This window comes from Chenopodium album, chromosome 18 (assembly GCF_948465745.1).
Source record: "Chenopodium album chromosome 18, dcCheAlbu1.1, whole genome shotgun sequence".
NCBI classification, from domain to species: domain Eukaryota; kingdom Viridiplantae; phylum Streptophyta; class Magnoliopsida; order Caryophyllales; family Amaranthaceae; genus Chenopodium; species Chenopodium album.
This window is the reverse complement of record NC_137851.1, coordinates 44,656,105-44,678,139: the sequence shown is the minus strand read 5'-3', so window position 1 is coordinate 44,678,139 and position 22,035 is coordinate 44,656,105. Positions and strand designations below refer to the sequence as shown.

The 22,035-nt window shown below is 39.2% G+C and overlaps 1 non-coding gene across 1 annotated transcript; it reads left to right on the top strand.

Annotated features, from left to right (window-relative positions):
• Positions 1–12,253: 12,253 nt before the first annotated feature.
• LOC145593279 (small nucleolar RNA R71) lies at positions 12,254–12,360 on the top strand. Its single transcript, XR_014102639.1, has one exon. It is a non-coding gene; the product is annotated as a small nucleolar RNA R71 (small nucleolar RNA).
• Positions 12,361–22,035: the final 9,675 nt, after the last annotated feature.

Here is a 22,035-nt window from a genome sequence, read left to right as displayed (position 1 = left end):
TGATTTGAATGAAGTAGTGAGACAATTGGCAGTTGTAGCCCAACAGTTGGCTAGGAATTCAATCAACAATGGGGATGCTTAGGGTGAGCTTTTCAAAAAGGTGGCCCAAAGCAAACCACCAACCTATCAAGGAGAGCCTGACCCTACCATACTGGAAAATTGGTTAAGGGAGTTTGAGAAATTGTTTGGGGCAGTTGGATGCCCAGAGAATTCTAAGGTGGGCTGTGCTACGTATTACTTGAGAGGTGAAGCTGATCTTTGGTGGCAGCAAAATGAGAGAACTATTAGAGCACTACATGGATTCAATTGGACTAAGTTCCAGTAGAAAGTGAGAGATAAGTTTTACCCTAGCTTCTTACAGAAGCAAAAGGCTGAGGAGTTCTCAAACCTCAAGATGGAGGGGATGTCAGTGACTGAATACTATACAAAGTTTATTGAGTTGTCACGTTTTGCTGAAGAGTCTGTTTCTACGGAGAAGGCAAAGGCTAGGAAGTTTGAGAGTGGTTTGACTACTGTTTTGCAACTGAAGTTGTGTGGACAAGTGTTTAAAACCTTGGATGAGGTGTATGGCAGAGCTGCACACTTGTATGCTTTGGAGTTGAAGAAAAAGAAGGAACTGGCTGATGTGGAAGTGAAAGAGAAGAGGAAAGAGATGGGACAGAACTCTGGGAACCAACAGGGTAACCAAAATAACTTCAAAAAGCAGAAGTACCACCATAACAATAATAACTTCCACAACAACAACAATACCCAAGGTAACAATCGTCTAGGAGGACGTAACTTCAATTGAGGGGCTAGGAACAATAACCAAGGGAATAACAGAAATGAGAGGCGTTATTTTTGCAGGAGGTGCAAGAATAACCACCCGTGAAAAGATTGTGAGGGCAACTTGGTTACTTGTCGTGCTTGTAACAAGCTGGGGCATTAAGAGTATGAGTGTTTCTCCAAAGGTTCTAATGGGAATAAGTAGAATAATAATTCAAGAGGGACCCAAAGGAACTTTCAGGAAAACAACAACAATTTCACAGGAAATAAGGGAGCACAACAGAATGGAGTAAAGAACAACAATAACAGCAGCAGTGGGAACAATCAACAGAAAAGTGGAGCTGCAGGAAAATTGAATGTATTGAGTAGGCATGAGGCTGATTCCACAAAGATGTCATCATTGGTACTTTTTCTATTCACTCTATTCCAGTTAAAGTTTTGCTTGATTCTGGTGTAACTTTTTCCTTCATTTCGAAAAGAATTGTTACGAAACTTAAAGACTATTTGAAAACAGTAGAAGCAGTAGATTTACCAATAACCATTCCAACGGGTGGGGTAGTGAACTATACCAAAACCTTTAGGAATGTACCTTTAGGGATCGAAGGGAAAGTGATTCAGTCTGACCTCATCGAGTTTGGGTTAAAGGATTTTGATGTTATCCTGAGAATGGATTGGTTGAGCAAGTTCAATGCAGAAATAAGTTGTCGATCACAGAAGGTGAAAGTGAACACAAGCGAGAATGAGGCAGTGACTTAATGGATGCATGGTGAAATCAAATGCCCTAGTTTGATATATGTGTTAAAATTGGCAAAGTACATGAAAAAGGGACATCCAGTGTATTTTTGCAGTGTGAGAAACATAGATCATGATGAGGCAACTGAGCCAGAAGATAGTGAAGTGGTAAATGAATTTCTAGATGTATTTCCGGACGAGATCCCTGAAATTCCACCTAAGACAGCAATTGATTTCACTATAAACTTAATCCTAGGAACAACACCAATATCCAAAGCACCATATCGAATGGCACATGTAGAAATGAGTGAGTTGAAGGAACAACTGCAAGATTTGTTAGACAAGGGATACATTAGACCGAGTGCATCTCCTTGGGGAGCACCAGTTCTGTTTGTTAAGAAGAAAGATGGAAGCATGAGGTTGTGCATTGATTACAGAGAGTTGAATAAGGTGACAATAAAGAACAAGTATCCACTTCCAAGGATTGATGATTTGTTTGATCAGCTGAAAGGCGCAACCATGTTTTCTAAGATTGACTTAAGGTCTGGATATCACCAGTTGAGGATTGCAGATGAAGAAATACCTAAAACTGCATTTAGGACGAGATATGGACACTATGAGTTTACAGTGATGCCATTTGGATTGACAAATGCTCCGGGAATCTTTATGGATTTGATGAACAAGGTGTTTCATCAATTTATGGATAAGTTTGTAGTAGTGTTCATAGATGATATACTGGAGTATTCAAAGAACAAAGAAGAGCATGTAGAACACCTGAGGGCAATTCTGCAAACATTGAGAGAAAACAACCTTTATGCAAAGTTCTCTAAGTGTGAATTTTGGTTGGAAAAGGTAGCATTCTTAGGTCATTTTGTGTCTAAGGATGGCGTGGAAGTAGATCCAGCCAAAATCGAAGTTGTGAAGGGTTGGCCTACGCCTAAAACAGTGTCTAATGTTTAGAGTTTCTTAGGTTTAGCAGGGTATTATAGGCGTTTTGTGAAAGATTTCTCGAAGATTGCTAAACCTATGACTACTCTAATGAAGAAAGACAAGAAGTTTGAGTGGGATGATAAGTGTGAAGAAGCATTCCAACTCTTGAAACAGAAGTTGGTTACAGCACCAGTGCTTACATTGCCAGACGACAGCGGTATTTATGATGTGTATAGTGATGCATCAAAGAATAGTTGGGATGTGTGCTTATGCAAAATGGAAAGGTGATTGCATACGCATCAAGGCAGTTAAAGACCCATGAAGTGAATTACCCAACCCATGATTTAGAACTTGCTGCAATTATCTTTGCACTAAAGATCTGGCGTCATTACTTGTATGGAGTGAAATGTAGAATTTACACAGACCATAAGAGCTTGAAATACATTTTCACTCAAAAGGATTTGAACTCTCGACAAAGGAGATGGTTAGAGTATACGACGGACTATGACTTGGACATTCAGTATCATGAAGGGAAAGCAAATGTAGTTGCAGATGCTCTAAGTCGTAAGACAAGTCATGGATTGAATACTTTAGTAGTGGTTGATGAGTTATGTAGGGAAATGAGTAAAATGAACTTAGAAGTTGTAGAATGGTGAGTACCAGCTGGCATTCTTGCGAATTTGACTATCCAACCAACTATATTCGATGAAATAAAAGAAAACCAAGTAGGAGATGTGAAATTGGATAGGATTCGTAAGAAAATAAAGCAAGGCAAAGCTACAGATTTCAAGATTCATGAAGATGGGAGTTTGAGGTATAAAGGTTGATGGTGTGTACCTCAAAAATGTGAGGAAGTGAAGAGAAAGCTAATGGAAGAGGGACACAATACACCGTATTTGGTGCACCCAGGAGGGGATAAGCTATATAAGGACCTGGAAAAGGTGTATTGGTGGCCTAGAATGAAGAATGAAGTTGCAGAATTTGTAGCAAAGTGTCTGACTTGCCAAAAGGTGAAAATAGAGCACAAGAGGCCACAAGGAACTGTGCAACCATTGGAAATTCCTGGATGGAAGTGGGATTGCATTTCAATGGATTTTGTGACTTGCCTTCCAAAATCAAAGAGTGGAAATGATACCATTTGGGTAGTGGTGGACAGACTTACAAAATCTGCGGTGTTTATACCAATGAAGGAGACTTGGAAGATGGAGTAACTTGCAAAAGCTTACATCAAGAATGTTGTAAGGTTACATTGAATTCCAAACGAGATTGTGTTTATTGCTCTAATTATTTATGACATTATTGTTATGCATGACTAACGTAAAGGTTTTAAATTCTGTTTGGTTTTAATAAGGGCCTATAATGGTTCCAAGTTATAGTCTTCTGCCGTGTGTCTTTAATAGTTGCCTTAGCCGTTTTCACGGTGGCGGTAATGTCTTAAATATTCCTATTTAAATTTTTAAACAGGGCAAAATAGGTATTTTAAAAGAAAGGAATTTCTAGGGTGTTACACAGGGTTAGGTCTCCTTTCAGCTTTTCGGAGGCTTCGAAACCCTCCTTCCATTGTTGGGCGGTCAGAGTCGCCACGTCCCTTTCTTGCTGAAAGGTTTCCCTCGCCAAAGTCTCTTTTTCAAGAGCCTTTTCTAGCTTCACCAGATCTTCAGTTTGCCGCACCGCCTTGTCGGACAGCGCGGTGATCTGGGTTTCCAAATGAACCCTCTAGATGGCGGCCATTCCCGTGACGGTATCATCCGCCTGCCTGACCTCATCCCAGGCCTGTTTCAGCCACTCGTTCTCCTTCTCCTTCCAATCTAGGAAGGCATAGAGCCTGAGAAAAAGCTGCACCCGGACGAAGAGCAGTTAGCAAAACAAATTAAGAAATATGTTCTAAGTATGAATAGGCAAAGAGTCATGAATGATTACCTCAGTGCTACAGTTTATCATGGGGCCAAGGAAACCCTCGTTGATCCCTCTCAACTTGTCCCGCTGCTCTTGGGGGATGGCCCTGGCCATGGCTTCCCTTAAGGCCTTCCTGTCCGCGCCAGTGAGTGACTGGCCGGGTAGCTTCATATTCATCTCCTACGCAATATCTGCGCGCGGCCACAAAAGGTGTTAAATTGAGCCAAAAAGAGGTTTGCAAGAAAACAAAGGGAAGTATAAAACTTTGACCAACCGTTTGAGAAGCTGGGAGGAGAAGGAAGGTTGAAGGTGAATGGAGGAGGTGGCGGGGGTTCGTCCTCTCCTTCACTCGTGCGGCCAGGCAGTTCTTCAGCCGACTGACTAGCAGCCGCTTGCCAATCAGATTTCTTGACTCTCTGAACGGGAGGAGTCAAGACAAGGCCGGTCATTTTTACCGGGGACGACTTACCCCCGTCGTCAGCCTCCGTGGACACATCATGGACCGACTTTGTTGTCGGATCCACGGACTTGGAGACCCCGCTTCCTGACAACCGGAGTTGCTCTCCTTCGGACTGCTTTGAAGCAGTCCGCGACTTCATCTTAGCCGCTGGGTCGGAAGGGGTCTTAGATGCGACCATCTTTCTGGTCTTGGACGCCTTGTCGTTCTTAGAAGCAGTGGTCCGTTGCTTTCGTTTTGATCTTGGGGTAGGAGTGGCCAACTGAAAAAGACAAAAAAAAGAAGAAAAAGTTAGTATATATAAGAGAAGAAATGAAAATGAATATGCGCCCGTGGAAAGAAAGGAAGGATTCTCCTCCCAACATACCAACACGGATGCAAGGAAGAGTCCGCGTAAAGAAGGGAAGGAGTCTCTTTCCAACATACCAACATCGACGCAAGGGAGAGTCCGCGTAAAGAAGGGAAGGAGTCTCTTCCCAACATACCAGCTCGGCAAAAAAAAAATGGTTACAAGTCCTAAATCAATGGTCCGTACCTCCTTGGTCTGCTCGTACATCTTTTGTCGAGCCTTGTACCGAGCCAAGTCAATCTCGGATATGTCAACCTCGCCCTTCAGCTCCTTGTCTAGCATGGCGTACGCTTCCTCTGCAAAAGGGGAGAAAAGAAAGAGTTAAAAAAAAATTCAAAGAACTAGCATGCGAACGATAAAAAGTTTTAAAGCCCCACCTTGAGGAAGATTCTTGTATAGGCCACATGCCGACATAAATATTGGGTCCCGAAGCCAGCCGGCCAAAGGGATCCGGTTCTGTGGCACGACCACCATTTTGCCATCCCTCTTCACCTTCTTGACCCTAAAGTAGTCAAGTTGATGCTCTTGGCTAGGGTGGACGGGTGGTTTGTACGGCTTGTGATCCCCTCGGCCAAGATGGATCGGCTTAGCATTAAATTGATTCATCCGCAAGTTGAACTCCACGTCCTTTGTCTTGATGCGGTAGAATCGGTTCTTCCAGTCTCGCCATTTTGAATCAGAAGAATGCTCCGAATCACTAGAGGAAGGTAATGGATTTCCAAGAATATCACTACTCCCGGAATCTGCTAACATCTGCCTGTAAAGATTCTTTTGTCTATGAAACGAGCGTTCGATCTCAGGATCGAATGGAATGTAACCTGATCTGGAACACCTGGGCATAAACAAAGAACTAAAAAAAAAAACAGATATTAGTACTACCTCAAAGAACTAATGTCCCTTGAGGCAAAAGAGAAAATAATCTAAACTATAAAAACAATTAGAAATAAAAATATAACCGTTTCCCCGGCAACGGCGCCAAATTTTGACAGGGTAAAGTCGTATCCCCTAATCAAAAATAATTACCTAATTCACTAACTAAAGTAGATAGGGAAGTAGGGTCGATCTCCACAGGGAAACAAGTCTTTTTACTCCTAATTAAATATTATAATCTAAATTATTTAAGTGACCAATATTAAAAGTTGAATATGAAACTAAACTAAAAATAGTAGGAAAAGGGAGAAAATAATATATAAAAGGATCTAGGGTATAGGTTCACCAATAAATAATATTCTGGGGCAAAATAGGGTAATCAATCATTGACATTGCACAAATAACATGATTAACAGGCTCTCGCAATTTATTAACCAACATAGACCTAACAGGCTCTCGCAATTTACTAGATCTAAGTTCTTATTGAAAATAGCTTTTAATATCAAATTAACATCTGCTCGATTCATCAATTTAATATTGCTATACTTTTACAAGCCGCAATTGTAAAACATTAAAACAATCCAATAAGAAATTATCATGCAAAACCAACAATCAATAATAGTCAATCATCAATGCATCAATTAACCAGATTGTAAAGGGCTCTCGCTACTTATTACAACCACATGATTAATTTATCGGTATTAAATCTCATCTCTCGAATCTTGACTTAACCATTTATAAATTAACTTGCCTATTGAAACTAGACCTAAACATTAATTCTCATCTCTCGATTCTTGAATCAATATTGTCAAACTCATGCATAAAAGATAGGCCTAATCTAGTCACAGAGCATTAAATCAATCAATAGGAAATTAATCTAGCATTAATAATCAACAACAATAATTTACCCCTTCATATCATTTATTAGATCCCCATGAACCCTAGAAATTAAACTACTCACACATTATTAAATATAGACTAAGCAAAGCAATAAAATAAATCATGATCAAAGGAATAAAATAAATAACAAAGATTAAGGGAAGAGAAATCGTCACCAAAGTAAATCTGGAATTAATCAAAGAAATAAGAACAAAAGTTTAGAGAGAGATTAAGAGAGAGAAAACTAAGTAGAGAGAGAAAGTCTAGGAGAAAGGATTAAGAGAAGAAGAAGAAGATCCCCCCAAAAGAAGAGACAATCTAAAAACGTATTACGGAGGAGTATTTATACTCCGTACAAAAATCCTAAACTAAAACAAATTAATACGACTCTAATTGTTTCCTAAATAAACACGCGCCCGATCGGGCGAGGCACCGCCCGATCGGGCGCGCCTTTTTTTATCTCTAATAGCTATCTCGCGCCCGGCCGGGCGCGTCACCGGGCGCTCCTCCCGCCCGGCCGGGCGCGCCTCCGGGCGCCAGCCTTTTTGGCCGGGCGGATCATTTGGGCCAATATTTGGACTTCGATTGGGCTCCAATTCTTCGGGCCAATCTGGGTTTCCTCTTTGGGTCTTGAATACTCGGTCCAAACGCCCCGGTATCACCTATACTGAGCCCTTAATCACCGGTTCGATGTCTCTAACCGGCCCTGGGCTATAAACTCTGGTCGTGCTTCTCCAATGTTCGTGATTGCTCCAAAATATCTCGGGAAAATACTCCAAAAGCATAAATCCCTGCAAAAGTCAACCAGATCTACGAAAACACTAGAAAACACCAATTAGTAATAAAAGTGGCTCTAAAGAGCCAAAAACACTACTAATTATGACCAAGGGACGGGGGTAAAATACTATATAAAATGGATACATCAAACTCCCCCAAGCCAAACCTTTGCTTGTCCCTAAGCAAAGATCTCATCAATGAATCAATAAATATGCTTCACCCCAATAAGTAAAAATCAAGCACAAGCGATCCAGGGTAAATCAAATAAACACGCTTCAGAGTCAACCAATCAAATCCATCCAATTACCTTTCTTCCCTAACAATTGTCAAACAGAGCAAACCACAAGAGCATATAGAATTCAAGACTAGTGCTCACACACTCGACTCTCATTTTTGTGGCGAGTAAAAGATGTACTCGATCGCTCTCCAACCACCCCTTTAATGTGAACAATGCCCTCCCAACTCACACTCTCGTGTGTATAAAAACAATGAACGCTCAATCCTACTAGTCGACTCGAAATATGCCAAATCATAACTTGCATTGATAAGCAACACTTTCACATTCATACAATTCTATGCACAAAGGTCGGAAGGTCTTTAAAGCTTGTAATGTAAGGCTAGGGTAAAGGGTAGGATAAATTTGGAAATACGTGAGAGAAAGACTATGCTTAAGGGAGCCAATCCTAATAAAACTCATGATCAAAAATAAATAATGATCAACATCTCCTACATAACCAACTCTAACATCAACCAAATATACTCCAATCATAATAAATAAACCCAACTCTTACAATTTCACTCATAAGATATAATAATGGAGCAATAGAGTGAATAAACAAACTTTATTTTCCAAACTTGAATTTTCCATTGAGGCTCAAAATTATTCTTTACAAACCTCCAACTAGAACATTTGAACATTTTTTTCCTTTTGAAGTTCGCTTATTTTTTTCACATTTTTTTCTTTGAACTTCTCTTTTTTTTCATAATATCATGCTTTATTTTTTCAAGAAAATATAACTCTCAAACTCATCAAAAATAAACATGATCAATCAACAAAACTACTTCTCAAAATCCCACCCAAATTGTGCAAATAAATAGCACACTACAAACTCTCTCACCTCACTCACTAATAGCTCCCCCAAGCCAAGCTTGGGACTAGTAACCAATGGGGCAAAATAGGCTTGTAATGTGGCTAATAAACAACAAAAAGTCAAGGCAACAACATGGGTAGCAAGAAGGGAACAAATGTATCTACAATATCTGGAGGCTACCTAAAAGAACAAATGCCTTCGTCCTCCACAATGTGCATAATAATGAATCATATAAACATTACTAATAGTAGCAAACCAATACTAAAATTCATTGACATACCAGGAATTATGGAACTATCACACATTCCTTACCAAATCAACTAGTCAAGCACTATATTCACAAGTAGTTGGACAAAATTGACGCATGTAAAGGTTTCAAGCAATCAAACATCATATCATGATCAACTAATCCACAATGCCCATCATCAAGTACCAAGAATCAAAACAAATTTTTCTCAAGTACGGGGCACAGGGAAGCATGATTTATAATTCATTGGAACAAAACTAACCTAAGAAATTAATAAAATCTATACTAAGAAAAATAAAAATAAAAAGAGAAGAGAGAGAGTGAAAGATGTACCATACGAACACGAGAACCTCCCCCCAAGCTAAATCAGACAATGTCCTCATTGTCTTAAAGGGAAGCTAGTAGTCAAGGTGACTACTCTTCATCATCACCACATCAATGTCACGAAAGCCTCGAGGATTGCAATGCATCTCTTTGGAACAAAATTGGGCAAGAAAGAAACAAAGTGTTAGTGGGAAAAAGTTCAAATTTGAGTCAGGTGCACTATTCTGGTCGTAACTTTTGATGTATAAATGATAATACAGTGATTCTAATTGCATTGGAAACTAGACTTGAAGATCTTTCCAACGACAGGTCACACGCAAAAATCGAATAAGAAACACAAAAGTTATGGCCTGTCAAAGTGGAGCAGTTTTGCTGATCCGCTCTCGCGCCCGGTCGGGCGCCACTCCGCCCGGTAGGGCGCCACACCGCCCGGTAGGGCGGTATAAACCCTCTAAATTCTCTTCATTCTCGCGCCCGGTCGGGCGCCATACCGCCCGGTCGGGCGGTCGAAATATCCGTACTCGTCAACTCTCGCGCCCGGTCGGGCGGTCTTTCGCCCGGTCGGGCCCGAGGCAATGTTTGGTACGAGAGACTCCTTCTCTTTTTTTCAAATTTGACTAACTCTTTTCCTTATAACCTGTACAACTCAATAAACTCATTAAACTCTCTCCTCTCTCCTCTCACAGGAAATAGAAAGAAGACTAAAAAAAACAAGAAAAATACGGGTTGCCTCCCGCAAAGCGCTGGTTTATTTAGGTCCCGCACGACCCTCTTACCACATGTCAGGAAGTTAAGCCCCTTGGCCTATCGCCTGGTCGGGTGGTTCTTCACCTGGTTGCGCAATTTTTAAACCACGACTCGGCTTCCTAACACGCCCTGTAAGGCGCCAATTCACCTTATTGGGTGGATCCTCATTGGCTTGAACTGGTGGTTCTTTGCTCTTGTTCGATTGAGAACCCTTTTTGACCATTGGTTGCCTCGATTTATCACTTTGTTGAGCTATTACAACACGATCTGGTGGAACTCTCACTATAGGCTCAGTTTCCGCAACTTGTGTACTCATTTCCACCTTCTCATCTTCAAAACCAAGACCTTCACAGTATAAGGCTTTCTCTATTGCGTCCACTTCCTCTTTCCATTGGTTAGTTGTACCTGTAGAAGATGCAACACACGATACCGCCTCCAAGGGATCTTTAACAAAAGCTTGGGGCTTATTAGAACAATTACCAACCACATCAATTTTATAACACTTCTCCTCTAGCATGGGGCTTTTAGGGGTATTATTCAAATTAAAAACAATTTTATCATCCCCTACTGATAGTGTCAATTTACCACATTTCACATCTATAATTGCTCCAGCAGTATTAAGGAAGGGTCTACCCAAGATAATTGGGGTATGCAAATCCTCAGCCATATCAAGAACAACAAAATCCACAGGTATATAAAATTTACCTACTCTAACAGGGACGTCTTCTAGAATGCCTATGGGGTATGTAGAAGAACGATCAGCCATTTGCAGAGTAATATTAGTAGACTTTAATTTACCCATTTTTAGCTTTAAACACACAGATAATGGCATGACACTAACACTAGCGCCCAAATCACACAATGCATTATCAATCATTAAATTGCCAATATGACAAGGGATAGAAAAACTACCGGGATCTTTTAGTTTGGGTGGAGATTTATTTTGTAGTACGGCACTGCATTCAGCAGTAAAAGCGACAGTCTCTACCTCACTAATAGACCTTTTCCTAGTCAATATTTCTTTCATGAATTTTGCATATGAAGGTATTTGCGTGATTAATTCTGTAAAGGGAACTGTTACCTGCAAATCCTTCACCATGTCAAGGAACTTACCAAACTGCTTATCCACCTTGGTTTTCAAATTTCGATTTGGGAATGGTAGTTTGATAATTGGTTGTTGCACATCATTACTCCTGTCTTGAGTTACAACCTTCCCTGGAGTTTTACCCTGCAATATAACAACAGAAATATTAGTACTACCCTTTAGCCCTGCAGGGCTAGGATTAATATCCCTAGGTATAAAGGAATCAGGATTAGCAATATCTGTTGAAACAGGTTCATCTTCTTTGGGCATAGGAGGCCCATCATAGTGTGAACCGCTCCTGAGGGTAATTGCAAACGCCTGATCTGTGGGTTGTACTGGTTGCGATGGTAGGGCTCCTTGTGGGCGAACCTGAAGAGCAGCGGCTAACTGTGCAATTTGAGTATCTATGACTTTATTGTGGGCGACAATCGAGTCAATTTGTGAGTCTCTACTCTCCATATGCTTTTGCATACTAGTTAACATCGCTCTAATTTCTGATAAAGCTGGGTCAGAAGGTGGTGGAGGAGTTTGCGGTTGGTTTTTCTGGCCAGCATTGGGATGGTAATATTTCTGCTGAGGTGGTGGTGCTGGTTGTTGTGGAGGTGGAGGTGTGGGATTTTGCACATTACTGCTCCTATAGGAAAGGTAAGGATGGTTCCGATACCCGGGATTATTATAGGTGTTGGAGTATGGGTTATTTTGCTTGATGGACTGAAAAGCATTGACCTGCTCCATAGAACTCCTACACTCATGTTCCCAATGACCTACAATTCCACAATTTTCACAGAAAGCATCATTAGCATTATTATCAATTGCAGAAACATTAGTTATTTTAGAATTAGCAGTAGTAAGGTTATCCAATTTCTGACAAATAGAGGTTAATTGAGATTGCAAAAAGGATACAGAATCGACGTGGTGTTTTCCCTTGTTTGCAAAACCTCTAGGATTCCCATATTGGGAATTATGGATCGCCATATCTTCAATAACCTGACCTGCATCATCAACATTGAGGTTCATAAACCTCCCATTAGCTGCAGAATCCAAAATTGCTCTAGAAGAATTTCCGATCCCATTGTAGAAAGCTTGTATCAACTGCCACTGTGCTAAGTTATGATGAGGGCACTCTCTCTGCATGTCTTTGAATCTCTCCCAAGCTTCATATAGTGACTCATCTGGCTCTTGGGCGAAATTTTGAATTGCGCTTCTCAATAGAGCTGTTTTCTCTGCAGGGTAATACTTGTTATAAAAATTCAACGCAAGAGTCTCCCAGTTAGTAATACCAAGTGCAGCTCTATTCAAACCATTAAACCATAATTTAGCTTTTCCACATAAAGAAAAAGGAAAAAGAATCTCCCTGATTTGATCCTGCGTTACCCCATTCTGCCTAATAGTATTGCAGTATTGACAGAAATCTGCAATGTGAAGATTAGGATCTTCACCCTTTGCTCCACTGAATTGCTTCCTTTCTATCATCGTAATGAATTGGGGCTTGATCTCGAACTGGACTCCCTCGAGATCGGGCGTAGGAGAAAGATGCGGAAAATCTGTCAGCGATGGTTGCGAATAATCGCTAAGCTTACGAGGTGGTGGAGGTGGTGGTGTACCCATCTCTAGTTCTGAATCAGAAGAATGCTCCGAATCACTAGAGGAAGGTAATGGATTTCCAAGAATATCACTACTCCCGGAATCTGCTAAGATCTGCCTGTAAAGATTCTTTTGTCTATGAAACGAGCGTTCGATCTCAGGATCGAATGGAATGTAACCTGATCTGGAACACCTGGGCATAAACAAAGAACTAAAAAAAAAACAGATATTAGTACTACCTCAAAGAACTAATGTCCCTTGAGGCAAAAGAGAAAATAATCTAAACTATAAAAACAATTAGAAATAAAAATATAACCGTTTCCCCGGCAACGGCGCCAAATTTTGACAGGGTAAAGTCGTATCCCCTAATCAAAAATAATTACCTAATTCACTAACTAAAGTAGATAGGGAAGTAGGGTCGATCTCCACAGGGAAACAAGTCTTTTTACTCCTAATTAAATATTATAATCTAAATTATTTAAGTGACCAATATTAAAAGTTGAATATGAAACTAAACTAAAAATAGTAGGAAAAGGGAGAAAATAATATATAAAAGGATCTAGGGTATAGGTTCACCAATAAATAATATTCTGGGGCAAAATAGGGTAATCAATCATTGACATTGCACAAATAACATGATTAACAGGCTCTCGCAATTTATTAACCAACATAGACCTAACAGGCTCTCGCAATTTACTAGATCTAAGTTCTTATTGAAAATAGCTTTTAATATCAAATTAACATCTGCTCGATTCATCAATTTAATATTGCTATACTTTTACAAGCCGCAATTGTAAAACATTAAAACAATCCAATAAGAAATTATCATGCAAAACCAACAATCAATAATAGTCAATCATCAATGCATCAATTAACCAGATTGTAAAGGGCTCTCGCTACTTATTACAACCACATGATTAATTTATCGGTATTAAATCTCATCTCTCGAATCTTGACTTAACCATTTATAAATTAACTTGCCTATTGAAACTAGACCTAAACATTAATTCTCATCTCTCGATTCTTGAATCAATATTGTCAAACTCATGCATAAAAGATAGGCCTAATCTAGTCACAGAGCATTAAATCAATCAATAGGAAATTAATCTAGCATTAATAATCAACAACAATAATTTACCCCTTCATATCATTTATTAGATCCCCATGAACCCTAGAAATTAAACTACTCACACATTATTAAATATAGACTAAGCAAAGCAATAAAATAAATCATGATCAAAGGAATAAAATAAATAACAAAGATTAAGGGAAGAGAAATCGTCACCAAAGTAAATCTGGAATTAATCAAAGAAATAAGAACAAAAGTTTAGAGAGAGATTAAGAGAGAGAAAACTAAGTAGAGAGAGAAAGTCTAGGAGAAAGGATTAAGAGAAGAAGAAGAAGATCCCCCCAAAAGAAGAGACAATCTAAAAACGTATTACGGAGGAGTATTTATACTCCGTACAAAAATCCTAAACTAAAACAAATTAATACGACTCTAATTGTTTCCTAAATAAACACGCGCCCGATCGGGCGAGGCACCGCCCGATCGGGCGCGCCTTTTTTTATCTCTAATAGCTATCTCGCGCCCGGCCGGGCGCGTCACCGGGCGCTCCTCCCGCCCGGCCGGGCGCGCCTCCGGGCGCCAGCCTTTTTGGCCGGGCGGATCATTTGGGCCAATATTTGGACTTCGATTGGGCTCCAATTCTTCGGGCCAATCTGGGTTTCCTCTTTGGGTCTTGAATACTCGGTCCAAACGCCCCGGTATCACCTATACTGAGCCCTTAATCACCGGTTCGATGTCTCTAACCGGCCCTGGGCTATAAACTCTGGTCGTGCTTCTCCAATGTTCGTGATTGCTCCAAAATATCTCGGGAAAATACTCCAAAAGCATAAATCCCTGCAAAAGTCAACCAGATCTACGAAAACACTAGAAAACACCAATTAGTAATAAAAGTGGCTCTAAAGAGCCAAAAACACTACTAATTATGACCAAGGGACGGGGTAAAATACTATATAAAATGGATACATCAGCTACCCACCGTACAAGCGTACGGTCTTTGAAGGTGTCAATATTGGCAATTGCTTCCTCTGCCGCCGCCTCACCTTCTGCCTCATTCTTTGCTTCCTCTTCACCAGGGTGAGAAGAAGATCCAAATTCTAAGGACAAAACTCTGTCCAAGTTAGCAGCCTCGGCCGAGCTCCTACTTCTAGAGCCCTGGCCGCCTCCAGCCATCACCACGCCATCTGATTTCCCGTAGAAGGGGCACTGCGAGGTGGCGAGTCGGACGGATCAGCAATGACAATGCCTGTCCTAGGCTTGTCCGACCTGCTGTGTTGGAGATGAGGTTGTTTAGGAATTGGGACGGACGGTCCAGCCCCGTCCGCCCTAGAGGAGGAAGGAGGCCTCCTTGAGATAGCAACTCGGCCGGGTCCATGACCAAGTTGGCATATTGGGGGAACCTTAGTTCCGTAGTTTGCCTGGACGCTCCCCTAAAAGAAGAACCGCCTTGTGCTCCTTGGCGTTCTTCAAAAGAAGCGGTCACTTCGACCGCCAAGCATCCAATGCCACTAGTAGAGGTCGTATTAGTGGTAGACTAAGTTTAATTGTTCGGGTCATAAGGGACCCTTGGATGTACTAGACTGCCGTCCGGGTTTCTCGCAGCATTTCTATCGTACGTTTGCATCGTACGGGCCATTTTTTACTGTAGGGACAGAGAAGAATAGGTGGATGAGAGTTGGTAATCACTAGAAATGGACCCACTCCATGAAGGAGACAACTCGTCTCCGTCTACTCTAGACTCCTCAGTCCCAGGCGAACGGCCGACTTCATGAGGAGAAACGGACGAAGCCGAGTGTTAAGCCAGGTTTAAACAAAAAGAAAAAAAAAACTAAGGCAAGTAAAAAAGAAAAGTAAGAAGAACAGTTGACCTACCTCCGTACGTGTAGAAAACTATAATGCCCCGTATTTTCATACGTATTTTCTAATTAATTAATTAGGAATTATTTTATAAAAAGGTTATTTTAGTAAATTTATTATTTAGAGCCAAAATGATATTTGAATTTTGGCGCCAAAAGTATTTTGAAATCTAATTATTATTTTGGATAAGATTAATTATCCATTTATCTTATTTTTAAAATCGGATTATTTATATATTTCGGATATTTTAATTAAAGAAAAATTATATTTTATTAATTATATTAAACGGCCGAAAATTCCCATTTATTTAGCTAGGAAATTCGGATTTTCTATGTACAGAAAATCTGATTTCCTTAGTTATTTATTGGTGAATAATTGGTATTTAATTAATTAATTATTTAATTAATTATTCTATATTATTTACACAATTATTTTTATTCCTTAAATCGAGCAAAAATCTTCCAAAATACTACTAAGGGAATCCGAAAATCTAAGCTTTGGAAAGCTCAAGATTTTCGGCCCTCTTGTATTATTTTGGGGGAAATTATTTTGGTAAATTGTATTTTTAATTATCTCTCAAAAATCTATTATTTTCCTTAATTCTATTTTTCCATCTTCTTAATATTTGATCGTCATATTTTCCTACCTTTTATTCCTCTTGATTATTCCCCAAGTAATCTTCATTGCCATATTATTTTTCATGACAAACATACCTTCCATATTTAATTATATACAATCACCTTAATATCAAAACTTTCCATATTTCTTTCATTCACTTCTCCAAGTAATTCCATAAACCCTACTTGCCATAATTCTTCCCACATTCTCTTGCTATAATTCTTGCATGAGCTAGCCTATAAATACCCCTCCATACCTCTCACATTCTTCACACCAATTCTCTTCTTTTCTTTTCCTCTTTTTACACAAATCATCCCATTTATTTTTGACGCCAATTTTTGGGCACTTCTGGCCAGTTTTTGGGGTATTGACGTTTCACAAAAGATTGTATCTCTCGAAAAATCCTTGATGTTAGGCTCAAGAATCACCCAATTCGGAGTTATATCGAAGGAGTTACATCCTCTGCAAGTTCTGCCTATTCTTTCCAACGCAAATCCAATTCTTCTCTTTTCCTTGGTTCCTTATCTTTTCTTCTTCTCTTCTCTTATCCAATTATTATTATTATTATGGGGGATTTATAAAAATTATTATGAGTAGTTTTAATTATATAAAATCAGATTTTTAATGATGTTTATCAAAATTAATTTAAAAGGTTCATGTACATATAGTTGGGGGTTTTTAATTTAATTATTGTGATTATTTGTTAACCTTATATTGATTAAGGTTATATTTATTTGTAGGGTGTGTTTGATCAAGATTCTTGAGGTTCCTTTTGTGTGATTTTGCTAAGCAAGGATCAAGATACGTTAGGTGGCTAGATACCTTAAAAGTGATTGCTTTGAATAAGCATGTTTGAATGATCACAAAGTATTGGGTGCGGCAAGCCGCACCCAATGTTTCGTCAGTTGAGACTCAAGAAAGTATCGTATCATATCATCGTCATCTTCTTGCGATGAAAAACAAGTTTCCACCCGATGATAAGTTGGTGGTGGTTACGAGCGAGGAGAGCAGCAAGGTCATCCATGGCGGAAGAGAGAGAAAGCTTGAGATTCTCGGATTTTTTGAAAAATGCCCAAAAATCGAATTGGGGCTTTCTTATGTGATGCATAATTGTTGAAATTGATTGTCCCATATGATTGTATGTTGAATTGTGAGCATTTTAATAACATATGCATGTATTTTGGTTGAGAAATGAGCAAGTTATGTTATGCCCAAGACCTTAGTACGAGTACTTCAATAGAGGTTCCACCATTGTTATACATATTATCAAACAAATTATACATATCTTCAAACAAGTTATACATATCCTTCATTGGCTGGATGATATCCTCTATTAGCTATATGATATCATGGTTGGATGATATCCTCTATTAGCTATATGATATCGTTTATGACTGTGTCTATGATATCCTTTATTGACCGAATGATATCCACTATTGGCTATATAATATCATGGCTGGATGATATCCTCTAGTGGCTATATGATATCATGATATCATATAGCCAATAGAGGATATCATCCTGCCAATAGAGGATATCATCTAGCTAGTAGAAATGTCATCCAGCCAATAAAAGATACCATATAGCCAATTAAGGATATCATCCAGCCAATAGAGGATATCATTTAGCCAGTAGAAATATCATCTAGCCAATAAAGGATATCATCCAGTTAGTAGAGGATATCATCCAGCCAATAGAGGATATCATCTAGCCACTAGAAATATTATCCAACCAATAAAGGATATCATATAGCCAATAAAGGATATCATCCAGTTATTAGAGGATATCATCCAGCAAATAAAGGATACCATCCAGCAAATAAAGGATACCATCCAGCCAATAGAGGATACCATCCAGCCAATAGAGGATATCATCCCGCCAATTGAGGATATCAAAAATTCACATTTTGTCAGTCCGGACTGACGAAATATTTCGTCAGTCCGGACTGACACAATACCTTCTCTTAAATTATTTTATGATGATTGAATTAAATTGAATTAAATTGAATTGAATTATGATTTATGAAATAAAAGCATGTTTAAATAAATTATTGGTTTTGATAAATAAATTGGAGTATTGATTTTATATCATGATTTAAATAATTAAAATTATTATTCATGTTTAAAAGGTTTGATTTTGAAAGCATGTGGAATTAAATAAAAAGGAGTTTGAATTATTATTATTAAAAAGTTGGAATTATTGGATTTAAAGAGGATTTTTGAATTGTTATTATTAATGCTTTACAAGCATGTTGGTAATCCCACTATGTGGATTTGGTTTATTGATAAGGCCTTGGACTTTGTATGACCGGGTCTTTCCTCAAGGATAGCCTTGTGATATAAGGAGACTAGTTTGGGGGGTATGCAAACTTGGGTGAGGAATTGGATTAAAAGGGATTGGTTTTAAAGGAATTGGATTTTAAAGAGGAATTGGTTATTGAATTGACTATTGATATTGCCTATTGATATTGATTATTGAAATTGGTTTTGAAATTTTGAGTTGAAATTATTGGTCAAATCATTGGAAAGGATGGAATTGATTTCAAAAGCATGTTTTCTAATAAATTGAGTTTAATTATCTTGCACTTATCGTACTTAGCATATTTTGCTAATCCGTATTTCTTATTTTGTTTTGGTTCGCCCTGTTTACCTTAATGGTAAGCAGTGTTGACTAATTTCAGGTGGAGTCAATAATTGAGCATATGGAGTCTCGGGAATGGTTTCACCTAGATTAGGGAGTGTCGGTCTTGTGTTTTATTTTGAGTACTCATGACAATGGTTACTATTTATACTCTATTATTAATAAAAGAATAGTATTGAAGTTTTCCGCTGCAAAGTATTGGTTTTGTTTAGTAAGTTTGAGTAGCCTTGCGTAATCACGCGGCGGTAATATGCCTAAGTCTATCTCTACGGTATAATTATATATCTTATACTAGTATTTCAGTAGAGAGAGATTTGGGGGTGTTACAAAAACTCTGGAAGTCTTTGAAAGTCTTGGAAGTTGGCCGGAAAACTCAAACTTTGATTGGAAAATTCAATCGTATGGTGGAGCTCTTGAAGATTCAGGGAAGAAGTCACTTTCTCTCTCTATAAAGCTCTGACTTCTCTCTAAAAATCTTAAAGTTCCAAAGTGCCAAAATGAGGTCAAACCTCTTCTATTTATAGGCAAAATTTATGGGGGCAAAATGGTAAATCCATCTTTCCCGCCCAAGAATTCGAACGGTTACTTTTTGAAAAAGTTAACCTAGAATTCAAAAAGTTAAAAAGGTGATTCTGTTAATTTGGACGGAAAAAGAGACGGACGGGTAACGGCACGTCCAAATAGAGGGCCACGTCAGCGGAATTAAAACTGCCACCCTAAGAAGCCAGGCGTCCGAGCTCTCCTCCAAAATTTCATGCGTCAAGTTCCGTCCGCCTAATTCCCAGACTCAAATGTCCATTAAAGGGATTACAGACGGACATGATATGTCATTTAGCCCAAGGAGGCCATCCATTAAATGGGCGAACAGATTCGTCCGCCTATTCCACTATAAGTTCTATTCCCACATACTCGAACGCATTAAGACGAGTAGAAAATCAGAGGAGGCGGCCCGTAGCGTACGAGTCACCCCCTCTGAGGGGCAAATGTTTAGGGTAAAAATACCCCCTACACGTGGTCCAATCCCGTAGTGACACGTGGCCCAATCAAAGGGCGACACTTGTCCCTATGGGAAGATGACGCGTGTCAAGCTCAAGAAGAGTACCTGAAATGAGAGAAAATGGCCTCCTTACATCAGAAGGCCCAAATCCCGAGAAAGCCGCAAAACGGCACTGACCCCTAGACACGTGTCGATACTTGATTGCACCGCCAATCAAATCGCGTCATTTTAGGGTAATAACTCTAAAGGGCACAGTTTCCCACCCCTATAAATACCCCAATGATGGGAGGGGTGGATTGTGACATAACAGCAAATAGAGCATTAAATAGCTCCAACTTCTCTCTACTTTCTCTCTCTAGCCTTTCCGATTTCAAGTTACTAAATTAACTGTCGAAGGCGAACATTCCGTCACCGGAATATTCGTGTTTTGCATGTGTCCAAGTCTCGTTGCCGGCAGAAGCGTGACCTGTATCCATAGGGATTCTAAAAAACCCCGAAACACTTGCCCTTTTGCACACTTTTATTATTTTTTACTATTTTGAATTTTTGATATCTAGGTAAAATCACTCAAGCTTTTGTATTTAGAACTTGCATAAGTTGCACACTATCCCATCCCAAGGTTAGGTAGATGTGGGTTGAAAAAATAAAGGTCTATCGTTAGACAAGGCTCAAAGTGTTTTATCAAGAAAGGATTGTATATTCGAAAGGGGTAAAGGTGATATGATATGGCTACAAGGGGTGCCTCAAATCATCAGTATACCTTGTGCTTAGTCCGACGTGGATTTTTTTTTTTTAACAATGCAATCCAATGATCATATGCAAAGAAATAAGTGCTCATTTTATTAAAATGGAAAAGGATAAACAATAAACTCTTAATAAATCTAATGAGGGAGATGAAGAATGCCTATGCTAGACTTATTGGAGAAAGGAGGAATAAAATAGAAAATAGAAAAAGAGGTCACAAAATCTTGTCGTTGAAGCTCGCCTCGTGTCTTGTGCTCTATCATCATACGGCCTTCTTCCCAGCTGTCATTGCTTGCTAGGATCGTTAACTTGAAGAACGAGGGCTTTCACCATCTCAGTTAGGTTATTCATGTTTTTATTTAACTCATCAACTTCTTATTAGGAAGCCATCTCAGTAAGGTGTTGTCTTTGATTAAGTGCCCTTCTCTCCTTGACCAAGCGCTGTGGAAAAGGAAATCATAGATACTTATTGTTAATTGTTTGACTCAAACTTGATTCAACATGCATAGATGGAAAGATCATGGAGTATGAGGGGAATGATATGTATGAAGAAAGCATGTAAGATGAAAGTAGAAAAAAAGGTGTGAGGTATGTAATGTACGGAAAGTGATGTGAAAGAACGTGGAAAGCTATAGAAATTTCCGAAATAGGACGGACCCTCAACTCGAATGACGGAAAGGACGACTCATGCATGGACCTAAGACATGGTCATGGTGTGAAAAGAGTACGTACAAAGTGTGTGAATACTTGTGAGTGTAAGTGATATGTTCAAGACTTGTGTCATGACCATGTGACTAGACTATGTGACTAGACTCAAACAAAGACTAAGTTAAGACTTCACGAATGTGCACTAAATTGGACAGGCTATAGTATTTTAGTCATAACTTTTGATCTGTGACTCCAAATTGGATGAAACCAATTCCAAATGAAAGATAAAACTCGGGGCTACAGATCCATAGGTTTTAGGACTCGTAATTCTTTCTATAAACTCCGGTTATGATCAAAACAAGTTGACGCTTGTGCAGTATACGGGAATAAAAATCCGGGTTGACTTAAAGGAACTATGACTTGATTTTAGACATATTTATTAGCTCAAATTAATTAATAAATTAATTAAAAAAATTCAAACCAAACGGTTAGTTTAATCACATTTAAGTATGCACGAGCAAGTAATGCACAAGTAGTCAAATAGTCACAACATGATGCAATGAGTTTGCAACCTAAATATGGCTCTAGTTCTCTAAAGTTCAAGGATAAGGGTTAGTCAAAAGAGGGTCCATGGTTATGAGTCTGGATGCATCGCGCGGAAGCCTTACCTTTGGAAGGGTTGGCGCGTATGGATGGGACCCCACAAGTTAAACTTGTTTCCATGGTTAGGTAAATT